Source organism: Anser brachyrhynchus, assembly GCF_964034855.1.
Source record: "Anser brachyrhynchus genome assembly, chromosome: 12".
Taxonomy (NCBI): Eukaryota; Metazoa; Chordata; class Aves; order Anseriformes; family Anatidae; genus Anser; species Anser brachyrhynchus.
Genome location: NC_137707.1, coordinates 4,043,314 through 4,061,162, shown reverse-complemented (window position 1 = coordinate 4,061,162; position 17,849 = coordinate 4,043,314). Strand labels below are relative to the sequence as shown.

The 17,849-nt window shown below is 37.0% G+C and overlaps 1 long non-coding RNA gene across 1 annotated transcript in view; it reads left to right on the top strand.

Annotated features, from left to right (window-relative positions):
- Nucleotides 1–7,820: 7,820 nt before the first annotated feature.
- LOC308176305 overlaps nt 7,821–17,849 on the top strand; it is a 59,147-nt gene continuing 49,118 nt past the window's right edge. Inside the window, exon 1 of the long non-coding RNA XR_013938217.1 lies at nt 7,821–9,401. This is a non-coding gene — a long non-coding RNA (uncharacterized lncRNA). The remainder of the gene's footprint in view (nt 9,402–17,849) is intronic.

Here is a 17,849-nt window from a genome sequence, read left to right as displayed (position 1 = left end):
TTTGTTAGAGCTTCATTGGAAGGCTAGCTGGGTTCAGTATTTTCACTTGTGATTCTTCAGATCTTCAAAATACTTGTTTAATTTGCCTGCAGAGAGTAGTTCTCTAGGTAACAAAATGAATTACTGAACGGGATAGGTGTCTGTCTTTAAGATCAGATCATTGTAATATTTGTCTCAAGTGATTAATCTTGCTGTTTTGAGCAGTTTTCTGAAATAATGGTTAAGAAGTTAAGGATTTTTTTTTTTTTGCAAGTTCATGAAAAATCAGAGCTTTCATGAATAAAAAAAATCTGATCTTGCTAGTTCTACTAACTTTAAGAATATTTATATCTGTCAGTAGGATGAGTATGTTTCTCACACTCAAATTTTACTTCAAAAAAAAAAGTTCTTGATTCTAAGAAGTCTCTCTAAGATTTCAGTCTATAGTTGAAAACAAATGTGATATTTTTATTTTCAGTCATGGGGATTAACTACAGTGTTGGAAGCTACTAATTTACAGATGAACGTTTATTTACTTTATTGTTTGATGCTTGATTGTGCTCTTACAGAATTTGATAGCAAATAAAAATGAGATATAGCAAATGAGTTTGTGTATGTACTTCATCCTTGTTACTCCAGAGTCCTTGCAATTAGCGTGGAATTTGGCACATACAGACTTCAAGCTGACTTTTTTTCTTTCCTCCCGTTTATTCTGGACTGATGAGAAACAACAACAAAACTCCATCTTCTATTGATAATTAACTTCTGTTTTAGCATGAAAAATAGAAGACTTTGAATATGTTAAGCAAAGTTCCTTTCCCCCCGCCCTCTTGCAAATTGCCATTTTTTTTTCTTTTTTTGTCTTTTCCTGACTTTTGAGAAATCTTAGTTCATGATTCAATTTTTAGATATTAGTATTTACCCAGTTTGTTCAGTTCCTTGAACTTGAGGGTATCAAGAAGGAGAAGCTGCATGTCTCGAATATGGAAACTACTATTTATTTCATTCCTGTGTTCAGTCACAGCAGCTGGATGAGAAATGTAACGAAATATTTGGTACTCTTGGTGGGAGGATGTACAGCTTTTCATCTTGTCGTGACATGGTTTAAGATGTTGAGCTAAACTCACCTGTCCTCTAACTTAGTTTGTGAAGCAGTTTAGAATATGTGAATTTTCTAGTTTTCATTGCTTTCTTCTTTTAATTTTCCATCATAAAAGACTAGATGGATGGCTCCATGCAGCCCGATGAGCCAGAGTGAGCTCTGCAGAGCTTAGAGCAAAACATGACCCAAAGCGCTGACAGTCAAAGCATTCTTACTGTACTAGAGGGCTAATTTCTTGTAACTGGATTATGTGCAAAGTGTTGCATTGCCCATGAGTGGCTTTGGCATTGCCTTGGATGACCAGTCTCTCTCCCTCCCTCTCTCTGATTAGAGTGATTTCTGTTTGTTTTCCATCCAATTCTGCTTCAGGCATTTGCTCAGTTAAAGGATTTACTCGATCATATGAGGAGCAATTCAGGATGCACCATAGTTACTTACCCTGTAAATTTTTCTTCTTCTACAATTGGTATTTAATGCTGCGGGGATGAGTGCAGGCTGGCTGTTATAATCAAATGAAAACTTACATGGTCTCTTCTTTGCTAAAAACATTCACTAGTTTTAACAGAATAAAGCAAATATTGGGAAACTAAGAGAAGTGGCAATCACTTTACACAACATGGCACCTAATATTCAGAAAACAAAGTGTTTTGAAATCTTTTGGTGTTATACCGATGGCAATTAAAATAATGCTTTTATATTATTGTCTTCAACAGACTTTATGTTGCTGGAAAGAAGAAAGGAAGGCAACTTTTATTTTTGAAAGTTATCTATTGGAATAATTGCGGTGCTTGGCCTCACTTCTGTTGTTCCACAATGATTTGCAATGTGAAATAAGCCCAGGGTCATATTTCATAAAGTTGCCAGAAGACTAATCATATGTGTAATGCTAAAGGTGATGCACTGAAGTGTTTACAGTGTTACTTTGTGTATAAAACCGATAATATCGAATTTGCAAGGGTGTCAAAACTGATGATACCAGCGTATTAGTCTTCATCACTGACTCTAAAGGTCTCTGAAGGATCGGTTCTCATTGAGGTCTCTCTGCCTTATTCCCATGGTTAATGTATATATTATATTGACTCTGTGTGTGTGTGTATATATATATTCCCATGTGTAAATTGCTGGTGAGGAGATAGTGATACTAATTTTTGTTATTTCTGTTGTTACCATGTATGTACTACATACTGTTTGCTTAACTTCTTAAAGTAGCTACAACTGTAGAACGAACAACAAAAAAAAAGGTCTTGTCAGCCACTTAATCTGGTCTTTTTAAGTGGTGTATGCAAAGGAGCTCTCACTGGTGATATCACTGGTGAGCAGGAAATAGATATCAATTAGCTTCTGTTCTTCTGCTCATCTCACCAGGTTTACAGAAGGGAATTAAATGCCTTCCTATCACCCAACTGACAGTGGAGGAATCTTGGTGCCTGTAGCCATCATCACCCAGCTGAACTAGCTAGCATGTATTCCCCTTATGCCTTCAGATTACAGGGCAGCAGGTTGCCTTTGTTTCTCCTAGGCAGTGGAAGGGGATTTCACTAAGCTCCGTAGGAGGCCGTGTCAAGTAGCCAGTGATTGCTGCTCAACTTGAGCAGCGCTGGAGGTACGGCCCCATAAGCCAAGGCCCAGCAGGCACCGAGGTGGTTGTTGCTAGACATTGAAATCTTTCTTGCTTAGTGCATTGTTTTTGTCTGCCAAGAATGGATCGTGCTCTAGTTTATGTACTAATACAAGGTGTCTTGGAGATTAAAAGTGTTTTAGTGTACTTACTTCCAAGAGTTGCACATCGTTTTCTTGTCAGGCTCCAGCCGATTTTTCCCTCCCACAGAAGCCTACCGCGGTAATTCAGAAATGGCAGATGTCGGTGGCCTGTCCCCATTACCGTTTGTGTTGCACAGTCACCAGAACAAAAGATCTGCACTCTCTGTTTTACAGTGGACAATATTTAGGTGCAGTCATGCTGCAATGTAAGGCAAGTTGGTGGTTTGGAAACACGAGAATGCCTTCAAGTGAATGATGAACATGTTGAATAATGAAGTGATTTCGAAACTGTAAGCTTGAGCAAGTATCTCACACCAGCAAACACTCAAATTTCGAATGAAGCTGCTCATTGTGCTGTCATTAAAGAAGAAAAAGTGAAAACCAGACACTTCTATGTCAATCAGTCCAAGGGCTAAGGCTCAGATGTAATACATACTCAGTGCAGAGAGCGGCTTCAGAATTAAATTTTGGCTGTGATGTAGTCCTTGTTCCTAGGCCTGAATTTTTGAGCCTTGCTGCATGCAGCTGATGTAATTCATGTGTACCCGTGAGATCTGCGAGCAGAGATTGAAATGTAAATTCTGTGCCCAAGTTTAGGGGAGAGGGGAGTTTTCTGAATTTTATACTAATGTGTGTGAAAGTACTGTTATGCCGTTACTTAGGGATCTAAATGCAGCTGGGTCTAGTTCATAGTTTTCATTTAAACTTTTATTGATTACTGACCCCAAAGAAATTACCCACAAACTGGAGCATGAAAACGTGCTGTGCGGAGGTGTATTTCATTTAACGTGATGGTAAATATAGTTATACAAGAGGGAGAGGAATCTTAGGGAGACTTGTCTGATGCTGCAGATGGTTTTTGCAAATACTGTGGTGGCTGGTGAAATCTCTGAAGGATAGGAAAAAAAAGTCAAGGCCACAACCTCAATTTAAAGCATAACAAAATTAGAAATTGAAAGGATTTGGGAGAGAATGCTCCTCTTAGGAGGAAATTGCGATTTTGTGTCTCTTGATATGCCACTGTATTTCTGCCCTTGTAATTGAGTGCTGTACCAAGGATGTACTGTGTGTCTGGTCTCCCTTTTTAGGGTGGGTGGAGACTGGGGCTGATAACTCTTCTGCACCACAACTGCGGGGCCAAAGCCAGGATTTGGTACAAAGATGTGCACGGTTGTGTGCGTGCAACAGAACATGAGTTAAGGCTGGATGCATGCTTAATGAATTCATTGTAGTACCATGTATTCAAAAGAGTTGGGTATTTGCACTGATAATCGAGGGATCTGTCTATATATATATATTATATATATAAAGATATATATGGATTAACAAAGATTAGTACAGAAGTTTGTGTGTGGTTTTTTTTTAAGTGATGTGTAATGCTTTGTATAATATTCAGGGAAATAAAAAACTTAAGGATTTAATTTCAGATTACCACTTGTATGTTATTTTTATAATTAATATAATTATACCTTATTTTCAAAGTATTTAATAAGCAAATGTCTACACTGTAGATGGGTTTTAAGAGGAACAACTGAATTTGTCACCTACACGATATTCTGGATGGGATCAGAACATGGATAGGATCCATGTTAGGAAGCAGTTTATCTCTGGAATTGCTAGTGATCTTTGGAAGTGGCATTCAAAGTAATTATGTGAAACAAGAAGAAAAGGCTCGGTGTTGTGATTCTTTTGTGGATATCTTCTTACTGCTTATTGGGAGCATTTTTAAAATTCTTCTGTTTTGCGTTCTTTGACTGTGACTTCATCACCTGCAACTTGGAGTGCTATTTATTTTGTGGTTACTGTATGTTCTTGGGGACTCTAAGGAAGAGGTTTGTAAGAACACACAAATTAATTTAATGTTGGGTTGTGTATCATTGTACAAAGACAATGTAGTTAGTAGTATCTTTTTTAAAACTCTAGGACTTGCTCTGCATACAAGCTTCCAACCATGTCTACTGTTGTACTTACCTTGAATGAGTGTTTCTTATTTGAAATCCCCTTCCAATTTGATGTTTTTTTGTTGTTGTTAATATATATACTTGCATCCTAACAATATGTGACAGGATAGCGGACTGATAAAGCACAAATACCTCTGAATAAAGGAACAGTTCTGTCTTATTAAATTTGTACAAAACATATATATATTGAGAGAATGATTTCATATGCTATTAGAGTATTTCCATGCAATAGCAGTTGATTCTGATGACAGTGTTTCAAATTTAATATTTTTAATGCATCAAGCATAGTTCTTTTCCTGAAGCTTTGACAGTCATTCTTTTCAAATGAACTAAAGGTTTCTTCTTTGCTTTGTAATTATTCCACAGATTAATATGTTGTAAAAGGGCTCATTTCTATGCCTCAAATTAAGCTAGTTCTGTTTCAGCTTTTTCTTAATTACTTGTGTAAGTAAGAGTCATAAACCCATGGCAGAAAACAATTAGAAAAAAAAAATAAAAATAAAAAAAATAAAAGGCGAGGGAGAGAAGTGGTAGTGGCATCTATTTGGCTTCTTTAATGATAAATTACTTAAAACTCTTTCTGAAACAGCCCCTACAAAGGAAATATTAAAGAACTTAATAGCCTATATGTAGTTTTGAAAAGAACATAAAGTTTTCAGGCAGTAGTCTCATCAGGGACCCAATTGTAAACAGTCTGGAGTGTACCCACTTAATTATATGAAAACCTGGCATGGTGCTCTGGGGAAGAATTAAACAATGCTAAACCTGCATCCCACACTCAAGTGGAATATTTAATCAAGTCAAAAGCTTCATTGTACCCTATAGCAAGCCAAGTTAAATCTAGGCTGTTAAATATTTTATTAGTGTTGATGTTCATTCTAGCCATATATCAGATCATGGTAACAACAACAGAAGTATTTCTCTCACTTAGTGTAGGGCTATGGTACGTAATTTTCATTGAAGCTTAGGATGGCTGTTATGGAAAGTGGCCTCCAGGAAGGCTGTGCTTGAGCTAGGAAGTGGCCTGTGCTGAACTGTGTTAAGATTGTCTGGATCCCATTCAGGAAAGAACAATTCATAAATGTGTGCCGTTCTTTTTATGTTGCTAGGCCCCATCAAATATATTACTGGATAAAAAAAAAAAAGGGAGCATTGTACTAGTCCACTGACACAGGCTATTTTTACTCAAGCCCAAGGACACCTCTAAGGAAGAGAAAAACTAAAAGAAAAATTGTGCTTTTTTTCCTTCAAGCTCAAATAACCAAAAAATATAGGTTTCCTTGTATGATACCTTTGAAGCCAGTCATATTAAAATTATTTAAGCTTATATTTTAACCTTTTTTTTTTTTTTAAGCACTCAGTGCTTTGGCAAGCTAACTTTGACAAAAAGCAGGTTTGTCCTGCAGTTTGGCAAATACCACGCATACTTCTATTAGCTATGAATTATTTGTTATGTGTTCAGTGTTTTATGATGCTTGCAGTGGAGGGGCACCATAAAAGCAGTTATATACACAGTACGTCAGAAATACATTTCCCATAGGTTTTGAAATCTGGGACATTGTTTAGGGATTAATGCACGACTGTGTGTCATAAAGTAAAATGGTAGCTGTCTTCTTACTTAAATGTTCATTTCAAAATGTACTAAATTCAGCTTTAAATATTTCTAGACACTAATGATAATTACAAATCCGCCGTTGTCTTTGGCAGTTCAACACAGATAAGCTTTGGGTGGAAAATGAATAGCTTTTAGTAAAAATAAAGCATAGGTCAAGCAGCATGTAAGAGGCCACATGTACCAATAGCACACACAAATTTTTAGTGATTTTTTTTGGAGGTTTTATCCCAATGACACCCATTAAATATAAATACTTCAGAAGTGCCAGTTAACTGAAAGTACAATGAAGTTATAGGTAACTGAAAACAACTCAGGCCTAAGGCCCAGCTTGGCCTTTTTCTGTTTTCTGATTCTTGCTCACACAAGGCCAAAGTAGGTTTGGGCCTACAATTCACACAGGCATTATTCTTGTGTCCACGGTCATTTAATTTATTAAAATAGAATTCAGTTTTCCTTCTGAAGAGGGAAATCAATAATGTTTTATTATCCTGTCACTCGATGCCTTTAGAAACCACCTTCTTACTCCGATGTTCTGCAGTAATGAAGCCTCCAGTGTTGCTCCTTCACATGCCTGTAAGGTTTTTGAACCTAAAACGACCTCTTGTTTATTATGTTCTGCAGAATAAGAGTAAATACAAGGAGGGGGGAAGATTCGTTACCTCATCTGGATAATTATGAATGCCATATTAAATATTCCTCTGACTTTTCTCCCTTCAAAGGTGAAATGGTTCCCTTTATTGCAGTCCCTGCGGCAGGGCTGCTTGAGGAGCGTGGCTGTCAGCCAGGCTCAGAATTGGTGGAGTTTGCAGTCGGGATAATATCTAAATTTCCCAGCCCTGAAACTTTAAAGTTTAGCTCATTAATTTTGTAACTGTTGGCCATCCTGTACTCTTAATTTAATAATAATAATAATAATAATAATAATAATAATAATAATAATAATTTTCAAATTCCAATGCACTTATATTATTTCCTCTGTTGATTTAATCAACTTTTTAAACTTTTTTAATCAACTTTTTATTTTTGAAGACGCATCACTTTTCTTCAGGTGGCAAGTCAAACACATTTGGGGGTCTTCATGTCAGGAATTATGCAGGCAAGTAATATGTAGTACGTATCTTCTAGATATACAGTCTAATCAGAAATTAGAAGGATAACAGATATAAAGGCAAGGTGCTTTGCCCAAGGTGTTGCAGCTCTCGGAGCTAATATGTTTCTTGCTCCATTTTCCAAATCTTTTGGCCTTTTCTGGATATTTTCCAGCCTTCTCCTTGGGTTTATTGTTCTCTTATGGAGGAAAAAAAAAAAAAATCTTTGCTTTTCCATTTCCGAGTCTGGATTGCAGGAGTGCTTTGTCTGCTTGTTACATTCATCTTCTTGCTTGCTGTGAGTACTGGTATGGATAAAATAGCTCTTCAAGATATCTAATCAAATTTTCTTTGAAATGGTCTTCACATTAGAGGAAGGCATTTTGTCTCCTATTGTATAGCTTCACTGAAAAGCAAGTGCATTTACACCCTAATCCTTCATTTAAGCACACTATTAATTCTGTCCAAATGACCTGTTGAGGCATATATATAAATTGAAAAGAAACTTTTCTCTGATTATACAATCAAATATATAGGGCCTTGTAGTAATGGGATCGTGATGAGCACAGTTAAATTGATTTTTAACAATAGCGTGTTGTGATAGGGCAAGAATAAACTGAGCAGTTCTGAAAGTAGCTCTGCTGCTGAGAACGACATCCTGACCCTCGTGTCGGTGCCTTGCGAGCCTGTGATCTGATGTCCTTATGCTTGTTTATTTTGATCTGTTTAATTTGCGACTGAATTTGCATTTTCTGATGGATTTTGGTGCACGTGGGTATTAGGTAACTTGTCAGATCATGATCTATCAACCTGATGTGTTTCAGTGTTTCCTCCTAGTTACTGACCGAAGTGTGCTACCCGTTGGTTTTACTAGGAAATAAATGCATATTTATTGCTCCAAGTCTGAGCTTTTTCTGATACTCATAAGAAGCCAGCACTGGGCTGGCTGCAGGCAGGCTGGTCTCTGTGTTGATGGATAGCTGTGCCGCAAAAGCTTTAATATAAAGGAAACATTTTTTCTCTAGAATGGATATAGAGATGAGGAAGGCCACTGAACTGATGGATTGAAACTGATGGAAATATGCTGTTTTGCTGTTTCTACAGTTTGAAGGCAGAAAAAGCTTGTACAACGTGGGATAAATAGCTTGAATAATGTAATCCTATTACTTTTTATATGTCTGTGTAGACAGTGCCTGTCTTGAGTCTCGCAATTGAAATACTAAGACCAGCAGCTTTTATCTAAATAGGAAACAAAGGTCGCATTAACCACTGCACCTAAAAATTTCCCATTTAGATTTAAGGCTACATTTTGACAGATTAGAGAATGCCAGCAACACACAAAACACTTTGTAAAAGGTTGCAGCGGTTAATATGCTGAGTTATTTTTCTCTGATTCCAATAGACAAAATCATGGAGTTCTTGCGTGAGAGCTTTCTGCAAGGTCTGTTCTGCATTCGGCTTGTGCCATGCTTTGCTTTTTCTGTTGCCTTCATTCCCACAGGACGTCCGCCTCCTGAAAAGTGCTTCTTTAGCAGAAGCCTTTGTGAGGCTTTAAGTTGATCCTTTTTGTTGTCGTTGTTCTGGTTTCTTTGTCTTATTCTTTGTGAATACTTAGCGAGAAGCCACAGTGGATTTCATAGGTTTCAAAAATTCTTTACTTATTTTAATTAACACTCAAGTCCTTTATTTAAATGTTAAATGCTTTTCGCTTCTTCTAGCAATATTATCTGCCTTTAATAGCAGGTTGTTCTTGTGGTGGTGGTGGTTTTAAAAACAAAAAAGCAGGAAGCGGGGTCACTTGACAGAAGTAGGAGGCAATTACAGAAGCCCTTCTATCAGCAGGTGTGAAGGGGCAGCAACACTTGGCAGGAAGGGAGTGAGCCAGCTCTGCTCAGGTCAGTAAACTTGGAAGCCAGCTCAGCTGCAGCCAGAAGAGCAATCCTGATGATGGCTTCACTCTGTTCCCTTGAGACACTGCTGCTTGAGATCTTAGATCTTTTTCAAGAACAGTATGAAGCTGCATGAGATTTCAGTGTTGTGTTCAATTAGTTCCAAGGATCTGTACAGAGAAGATCACATTAAAGAACTTTTAAATAAAAGATGGATTATTTTAGGGACTGAGATGGTACTAGCTTATCTGGAAACATCACCGTATATTAATTACTCAAGACCTTTTGATGTAATTCTTATGTCTGGTTATTGAGATTCTCAGTCTTACTAGTGTTTTATTTCATCTTCAGTAAACTATTGCAGGTGTACCCCTTAGTACTTTAAGCATTTCTTGCCATGGATTTGCTATCAGCATATTAAGAAAATAGGTACTAAAAAGCAGTCAAAAATGAGAATGAGTGTTGCTAAGAGTTGCATTTTAATGAATGCAACTTCACCGACTAGTGGAATCTCTAGTACATGAGCAGCTCACTGAGTGCTGAGATACTGGAAGATAAAGACTTTTTATTCAAATTCTATAAGCCATGCTTTTAAGAAATGTGGGTTTGTTTTCTTCTGGTATGCATTGCAACTTTTTTCTTTTGTAGAAACAAATAAATAGCTAAGCCTGAAGATAGTTACCTTAGACTTGCAAAAAGTTGTATTCCTGCAAACGTCTATGGAGGTATGGGCAGTGTTCCTGTGTATATGTACTTGAAGAACCCCTGTCATCTTTTGCAAATGATTGACTTAATTTCAATGTTATAGGTCATTGTAGTTCTTGTGTTTATTTATGCAGAGGAAATAAGTTCCTGATAAGCAGGTTTGTATCTTTTATGAGCAAACACAGTGTTGGTTGAATTGGGAGTTTTCTGCAGAAGTGTCATTTTGATCTACGAATCTTCACTGTAATGAGTGCAAAGAATAAAGCCACCACAAGAAAGAGATTAATGAAAACAAAATCCAGCTGTAGTAAGAGACCAGCAGGAACAGTCTTTAGATAACTCTGGCTTGAAAAAGCTGACAGTTTAATTAAAATCATTATTGGGAACACTAGGTAACACAGCTTTGCATTTAATAGGAATGTTTTGTAAAAACAAATGTGTGGCTAGCCAGTAACCAATTAATTTAAATTTTGAAATGGAGGATAATGGATATTAGTAGGCATTTTCACCATCATCCTGCACTGTTTGGTGTCTAGCCATGTTACAGGCACAATAAGATGGTGGTCTGGCTTTGCATTTTGCAGTCATGCAAAATTGAGTCATTTCAATGTTTCAACAATATTTTGGATGCTCCTGAAACAAGGCTATTGAAGCAAAGCTTATATATACTTAAGTACAGAGCCTTACGTCATGACAAGAAAAAAAAAAAGGAAAAAGGTAATTACTTGTGTGTTTTTCTTGTCCTATTAACGCTAATCAAGGATGTGCTTACTGTCTTGAATGCTTTTAATAAAAACCTGAGTTTCAGGTGGGATTCATTTGGGATGCAAGATGAAAAACTTTTTGAATAAGAATATTGATAGCTTCCCTTCAAACCTCATAGACAGTTGTTTCTAAGCTTATCTTTGCAAAGTTCATGCAAAGCTTAGTATATGTCTTGCTTATCTTTTGCGTGTTGTAGTGCTTCAGAATACTGCTTGACAATCATTTACTTTACACCACTGTGAGTGAATAAGAATTAATCCAGCTTTACAGCGAGGCTGAAAGAACTGAGGCTAAGGGATTTCCTCAAGGTCATCCAGAAGATTATTGGCAGAGCCAGGATTAAAACTTACTTTTTAAATCCTAAAAGATGAGAATTTGTTACAGGGCCTGAATTGGTGGGGGAGGCAAGGGGTGGGAGAGGAAGAGTCTCTTATGAATATATTAAGCATATTGAAACACTTTCTTGCAAGAAGCTTGTTTCTGCCCGAAGAAAACCGTGTAGGCATACGAGAAAAGAATTGAAAATTTTCTCTTTTTTTTTTTTTTTTTTTTGTCTTTCCTCTGCAATTCGTGGTGCTTAAGATTAAGTGTTGGGGCCAAAGTCTTCAAAGCTTCCCTTCTCATCCCCCTGGTAGGTAGGTCCCCTTGGAATTTGTGTTCATGTAAATGGGGAACAAGAACTTGAGTCTGGCTCAGAAGAGATATTTATATATGCTTTATTTTTAACCTTCATGTAAACTGCTACTGTAAGAAGATTAGAGTCAATCTGGAAATTTGACTTTAAAAAGAAGTCTATGTATACCTCTGTTTTGATGGTTTTAGTTGGCTCTCTGTCAAATATAGTTTAATTCTGCTAGGGAGATGGCTTCTAAACAAAATCTGACTAGCCCTAAAAAAATCCAGAACCTTGAAAGGCACACATATCATTAGTAGGAGGCTTTCTTGTGTGCACGCAGCGGGGGTTAGATGCCAATGATTCTTTGTGATGTTACTATAGTGTGTGGCTTTCTATTTATGCTGTAAAGCGTGTTCGTATATCAGGAAGCTAAATGAAGGGAGAGTCTTCATTAGCACTCATTTTCCCCCTGTTTTTCTAGGCAGTCACAAAACTGTCTGTTGTCTGGTTCTGAGTTTAGCCAGAAGTCCTAATTAAAAAGAAGCATAAAAGCTAAAAGGGTGTCCAGGTGACTTGTTAGGCAGCCGAGTATGCCACATGCCACTGAGTCCACAGAATGCATATCTGTGGAAGCATTGACAAAACAACAGTACGTGGGCTATTTTGATTTAAAACAGTATTGCACTTACTTCATGCTAAAACACATCTAAGGAACCAGCTTTACAACCTTTTGTAATACTTCTTGAGCAAACCTACAGAGCATTTTTTTGCGTCCATTTAAAAGTTTTTAAACGGGCTCCTTTTCAACCTCCAGTGTTTATTCTAGTTAACTGCTTCGTAATGTATTTTTGCTCTTCCTTGTAGAAGAGTCCTGGATCACAGGTCCATCCTTGTGATTCTGGAGGTAAAGTTCCGGTTCTGGTAGGTTGCTCTACTAAGGGAATTCCTTAGGTGTTTTCCTGCCGAGGTGTGCCACAGAATTTCCCTACTTGGGTAAACCACAGGCAGCATAAATAGCTCTCAAACTCGTCCAGAGATCAAATGACCAGTTGACATCCCTTGTTGCTCAGAAACACCAACACTTTTCAACGACATGCGGTTATGTCTAGTACTGTGCCTCATATGAAGTAGCTTGACATTATTACTGCATATTGGAGCCAGAGTTCAACCCAGACATCAAAACGTTTGTTTATTCATGAAACTTGTAGTTGCCTTAAAGTTATGCAATAATTCAGAAACCGATCCTGAAAGGATAAATACTTCTGCGCATGTAAGGGAAGAGCTGCATGGAACATCTGCTTGTCAATTGCTTGAATTTATTGTGGCCAAATACTTAAGAATTTTGACAAAATGAACCCCAGGAGAAACTATTCATCTTCAGAGTGGTCTTTTGGTTATAATTTTGTATGTATAGAAACTCCATTAGCTCACAAATGTAATGGCATCATCAAGCTTTGCATATCCTAATAACTTCCTGGGGATTCCTCTACAACTAATTTGGGGAGGTGATCAGAGGATTTGGCATGAGAATGCTGTAATGCGCAGTGAGCTGAATCTGTATATTTTTGAACAATGTGTTACTGCAAATTTCTGGACTTCAGTGCACTGGTTATTACAGCACATCTGGAATTGCCTGCTCTTTCAGATGAGAGCTTGTATTCTTCCTGATAACTTATTTAAAAAAAAAAAAAGCTTGAGGTCTAACCATGTCATCTAACTGGGCAGAGATGATGACAGGTTTTTCTGTAATTTTGGGTGGGACCTTCCGGATTTGTTCTTCTTAAAGTATTTTATGGACCACTATGAATTGGAAAGTGTTATACCAAAAAAAAAAAAAAAAAGGCTTTCCCAAAAATATTTATTGCACTTGTGGCATTTAATCATAAGCGATGATGAGTATGTACCTGTTGAACTTCTCTTTTGCCTGGGACTTCAATCTGGATCATAGCTCATTGTGCTGAAGCTAATGCATCCTGCTGAGGTTTGCATGTACTCAGTGAGGCAGAACTTCGCAGCTGTAGCTCATGAATGAACCATGCTGTAACTTTTTGGCTACCCATGATGTGTAGAAATGGTTTCATAGTAAAGGAATTGTTTCCTGAGGCCTAGACACAAAGTCAATTTGAGGAGCCAGCCATAAAGCTCAAATCTCCACAATTCTTTAAATGTATCAGTAGTTACCTGATTTCTGTTTGAAACAGAAGCACTTTCTAGGGATACAAAAAGAAAATCGGTCAAAAATAAGTAAGTCTGCTAAGACATTTATCTGCAGGGAGAGGTGCATTACTGGCTGGTATGCTTATGTAATATTTACTTCATTTATAAATTCATTTATAAGCAGTCTTTTTCCCACCCTTTTAAGAGTAACATAATCTCATTGTACTTAAGTCTGTGTCATACATTTGCACCATGTACTGGGTGCTTCCAAAAATGTGGTGGAGATCTTGACAAAAGAGGAAAGAAGAACTGGAGGAAAAAAGACTAAAAAGTAAAAAGGTTTTTAAATCAGGGAACTGTCAATAACTTCATGCAAACTAAATTTAACAGCTAATTTGCTGGTGACATAAATATAATCCATGTAATTCATGCATCTAATACAATCTGTCACTTGTGTTTGAGGAGAAAAGCCAGGCAGCATCTAATATGTGGAAGAAATGTGAGTTTGTAAGGTGAGTGACAGAAACGTTCATTACCTCAGTTCTTTCCTATGGTGCTCCTCCCTTTTTCAGGGAGAAATCTTAAGAGTTTGATCCTAATGAAGTACCAAATTATTACGTTGAAGGATATCTTTTTTTTTTTTTTTTGACATTCTTGTCAAAACTTAAAATTGTTCCCATTCAAAACCAACCAAAGAAGAGACAGAGATTCTGACTTCATCCCTGTCCAAAGACAGGAAAGAGGCCATGTGCTGTTTGAGATCAAAGATAAGTTGATATCGAATGTGTAAGTTGATATCGAATCTCCACCAGTCTTTCCAAATTCTTTCCAGATTATGTACTGGATACATGTAGGGGAGTAAAAGGCTGTTACGTGGTCTGTGGCAGATGAGAGGCCATCCAAATGCTATAGAAGACAACTGTAAGGATGTGCTGCTATAAAATAATTTTAGAATAATGGTACAGTTGCAACTGGAAATACAAAACAGGAGTGAAGAAACTCTGGGACATTGCAAAATACTTGAAGCAAAACCTAACAAAATTTCCAAATTGCTACTTTATTTTTCTATTGCTTTTATAAACGACATATAATGATTGGTAGTACTGAAACTACAGAAACTGTGGTACAGAGCAAAATCCTATCAGTTGTAGCAGCAAAAATTGTCATAAACTTATCAAACCAATCCCATTGTAGAGAGATCAAGACACTGACTTTGGGTTATGATTGTAGCCAAGAAATGAGGGGTATAAAAAGAGCTGCCATAACTCATATTTTGGCTAATATTTCATGTTGCACTGTGGTTTGTTTTTTTGCTCCCTTGTAGGGTTTTGGAGGAGTGGGAAAATGGAGCATACAACAACCTTACAAAGCTGGTTTCTATAGCTAGGGATGAATTTTGAGAGTGACTTAATATCATGGCTGAGGGGAGATATGACTCTTCCAATTAACTGCATCCTCATAACAATGTAAAGAGCTGCTGTACACAATTGCATGAAAAGAACTTGAAAAATGTAGTGTAAAATCCTTCTTGCCGTGACAGTCATTAGTTCCTGTAAAAATGTTTTCTATTTATTATATGTTGGCATTTGGGAGCGCAGAGACACCATAGCACGCTGCAGACAATGTGATATTTGTGATGTGATAAATGCATTTATCCACAGGCATTTTTCTATTGGCTCAAGAGATGCTGTTGATCTACAAATGGGAAAATGTTCTGCTTGCAGAATGGCCAATGGAGGAAGCAACTTAGTACCTCTGCCTCTTTGCTCATGTATATTGTACTCCTATTATATTCTTTTGTTAAAGCTAATGGCTAGCTCTCTTCTGAATTGTATCTGTGGTACTTAACAACAAAGCATAATGAAGACAGCATATTGTCCATAAGCTATTCTTCTAGAAACATGGAAGCGCTGAACTTGCTTAGAGGTTTTTTAAAAACAATCCTTCTAGTTAAGTACTTTTAAGTGTTGCAAACACTCAAATATTTAAGCTTGAACAAGCAGTTCCAGCTTTAATCCCCCCCCCTTTTTTTTTTGAAATATGAAGATGAAACTGGAGACGTTTTGTTTCAGAAAATTATAAATATAGATATTTTATCCAGTTTTACATTCGCTATTACTTTGGGGAAAAGAGCTCATTGTTCTAAGTCTGCATAATACTTTGTTTTTCATCATCATAATCTAATTTTGTGTTGGCTCTTAATATGCATCCCTGTAAAAACATCACTTTTGTACCGATTTCGTACATATCTCACGGACTTAATCTTAAATGATTATTAAATGGTTGTTTATTATCAGCATGGCCTTTAAGATCCTCAGTGAGATCTGGAGGCTTTTGAGTTATAAAAACAAGCAATAGCTGCTTCAGAGCTAGGAATCTGAGCAGGTAGCTTGGGGAGGAGGGGGGAAGTGCATCTACTGTGTAGTTATCACTACTTGGGACTCTCTCAACAGAGTATGTCCTCATGAGAAAACAGTTCTGCCAAAAAGAAAACATTCCACAAGTACATACGAACTTCAGTAAAACTTAGTTGTGAAAGAAAAGTTGAAATGAGTCATTTCAATGAATGTCAAAACACTTCATTTCTGGAAGAGAATATCTTGGATTTTTCCAAGTATGTTAATTTTTGTACTATATATTTTAAAATATAGTGCTGAAATCTAATATTTCTCTTGACTCAAAATGCCTGAAATGTTAGTTTTATAGGAAACTTAGAGTGTCCCTTGAGTGAATTGTGATGAAAATTCATTTCACAATTGATGTTTTTGGTGGCTTTGACTAGGAAAAAAAAAAAAAGGAACATATTGTACTCTTAAACAGGTTTCTCAGGTGTTTATACTATTTTTGCATGGAATTCACATCTTAGATGTATGCAAGAGCAAAGATCAAAGCAAGGTATGCGAGGGAAAAAAAAAGTCAAGCAGGAAGAGATCAAGTGACATACTGGTAACCAGAATAAGGTTAAAACGTTAAAACTAGGCATGCGGGACAAGTTGGGCAAGGCTAGACTGAAAAGATGTAAAGGGTGGCTGGAACAACCAGTAATAGGAGATAAAGAACACTGCAAATCAGTTTGACGTCAGTGTCAGAAAGCCATTGCTTTTTTTGCTTCAGTCTTATCTGCATTTTGGAACCTTTTGCATTTCTAACAGCCTGTGCTGAACATTTTATCATGGTGTTAGAAACTACTTAATGTTTTAAAATCACTGAACCCCAAACCTATACTAAACCATATATTTTGAATTTTTTTTAAGCCTGTGGAATGTCTTGTTCTTGATTTAATAAAAAGGATGAGCTCATATCTTGTTATGTCATCAGGTTAAACCTTTAAACATAGATTGCCAGGTTTGTCACAATCGTTGCCAGTGAACATTTAGTATGTCTGCAGTGAATTAAGTACATGCGACAATAAGATATTAAGCGTTGGGAAGGAAAGCCAGACTAGGTGAAGTCACAATTCCCCTGTGCCCCTTTTGTGTATGACTGCCAAAGCTTCTCTCTGTGCTTGCTGTAATTCCAGCCGTTAATGCAGTGCTAATCACAGTAAGGGAACAGCTCCTATGTGGTCAGGTGTGGTAGGGACCAAACCAGCTTTAACACTTTCATGTTTGCTTCCAATCTGAGTTTGGTGATAGGTTGTAGGGGAGAATGTATTGATACTGTTTCAATAAGATGACTTCTTCAGATTAGGTTTTCTCAGATTTGACGAAGCCAAATATAGCATAGAAAATGATAGTATAAAGTCATTTTTTATTATTTCATGTTATTTCTGCGAAGCTCTTTTTATTATATGCAAAATAATTTGCAAAAAAAAGAGGGAACATTGGGTGAAAATACTACTGATGCTGCACTGTGAAGTCAGTCAACACTGTATTCATTGGCTGAATTTCCAATTCTTTTATTTTCCAATGTGTGCTTTGGATGAAAATAATGTATGTGCATTTCCCTAGTGTTTGGCTGAAACAAGATCATATCGATGTAGAATCGCTTCTGACTGGCAAAGCACTCTCTGTTAGTGTCAGTGATGGGGAAATACGAGGTGGTGTATGTGGTTTTATCACTGACTGTTGGTTCATCTTAAATGTGGCTGCATGAAAATACAAGCTCCGTTGTGTGACTTGCAGGAGGAAAGCATAACCGAGGGAACCTTTTTAAAGAAAACCACCACCAAGTAAAAAATGAGGATTGTTTTTTGCTTTCTCTTTGATTTC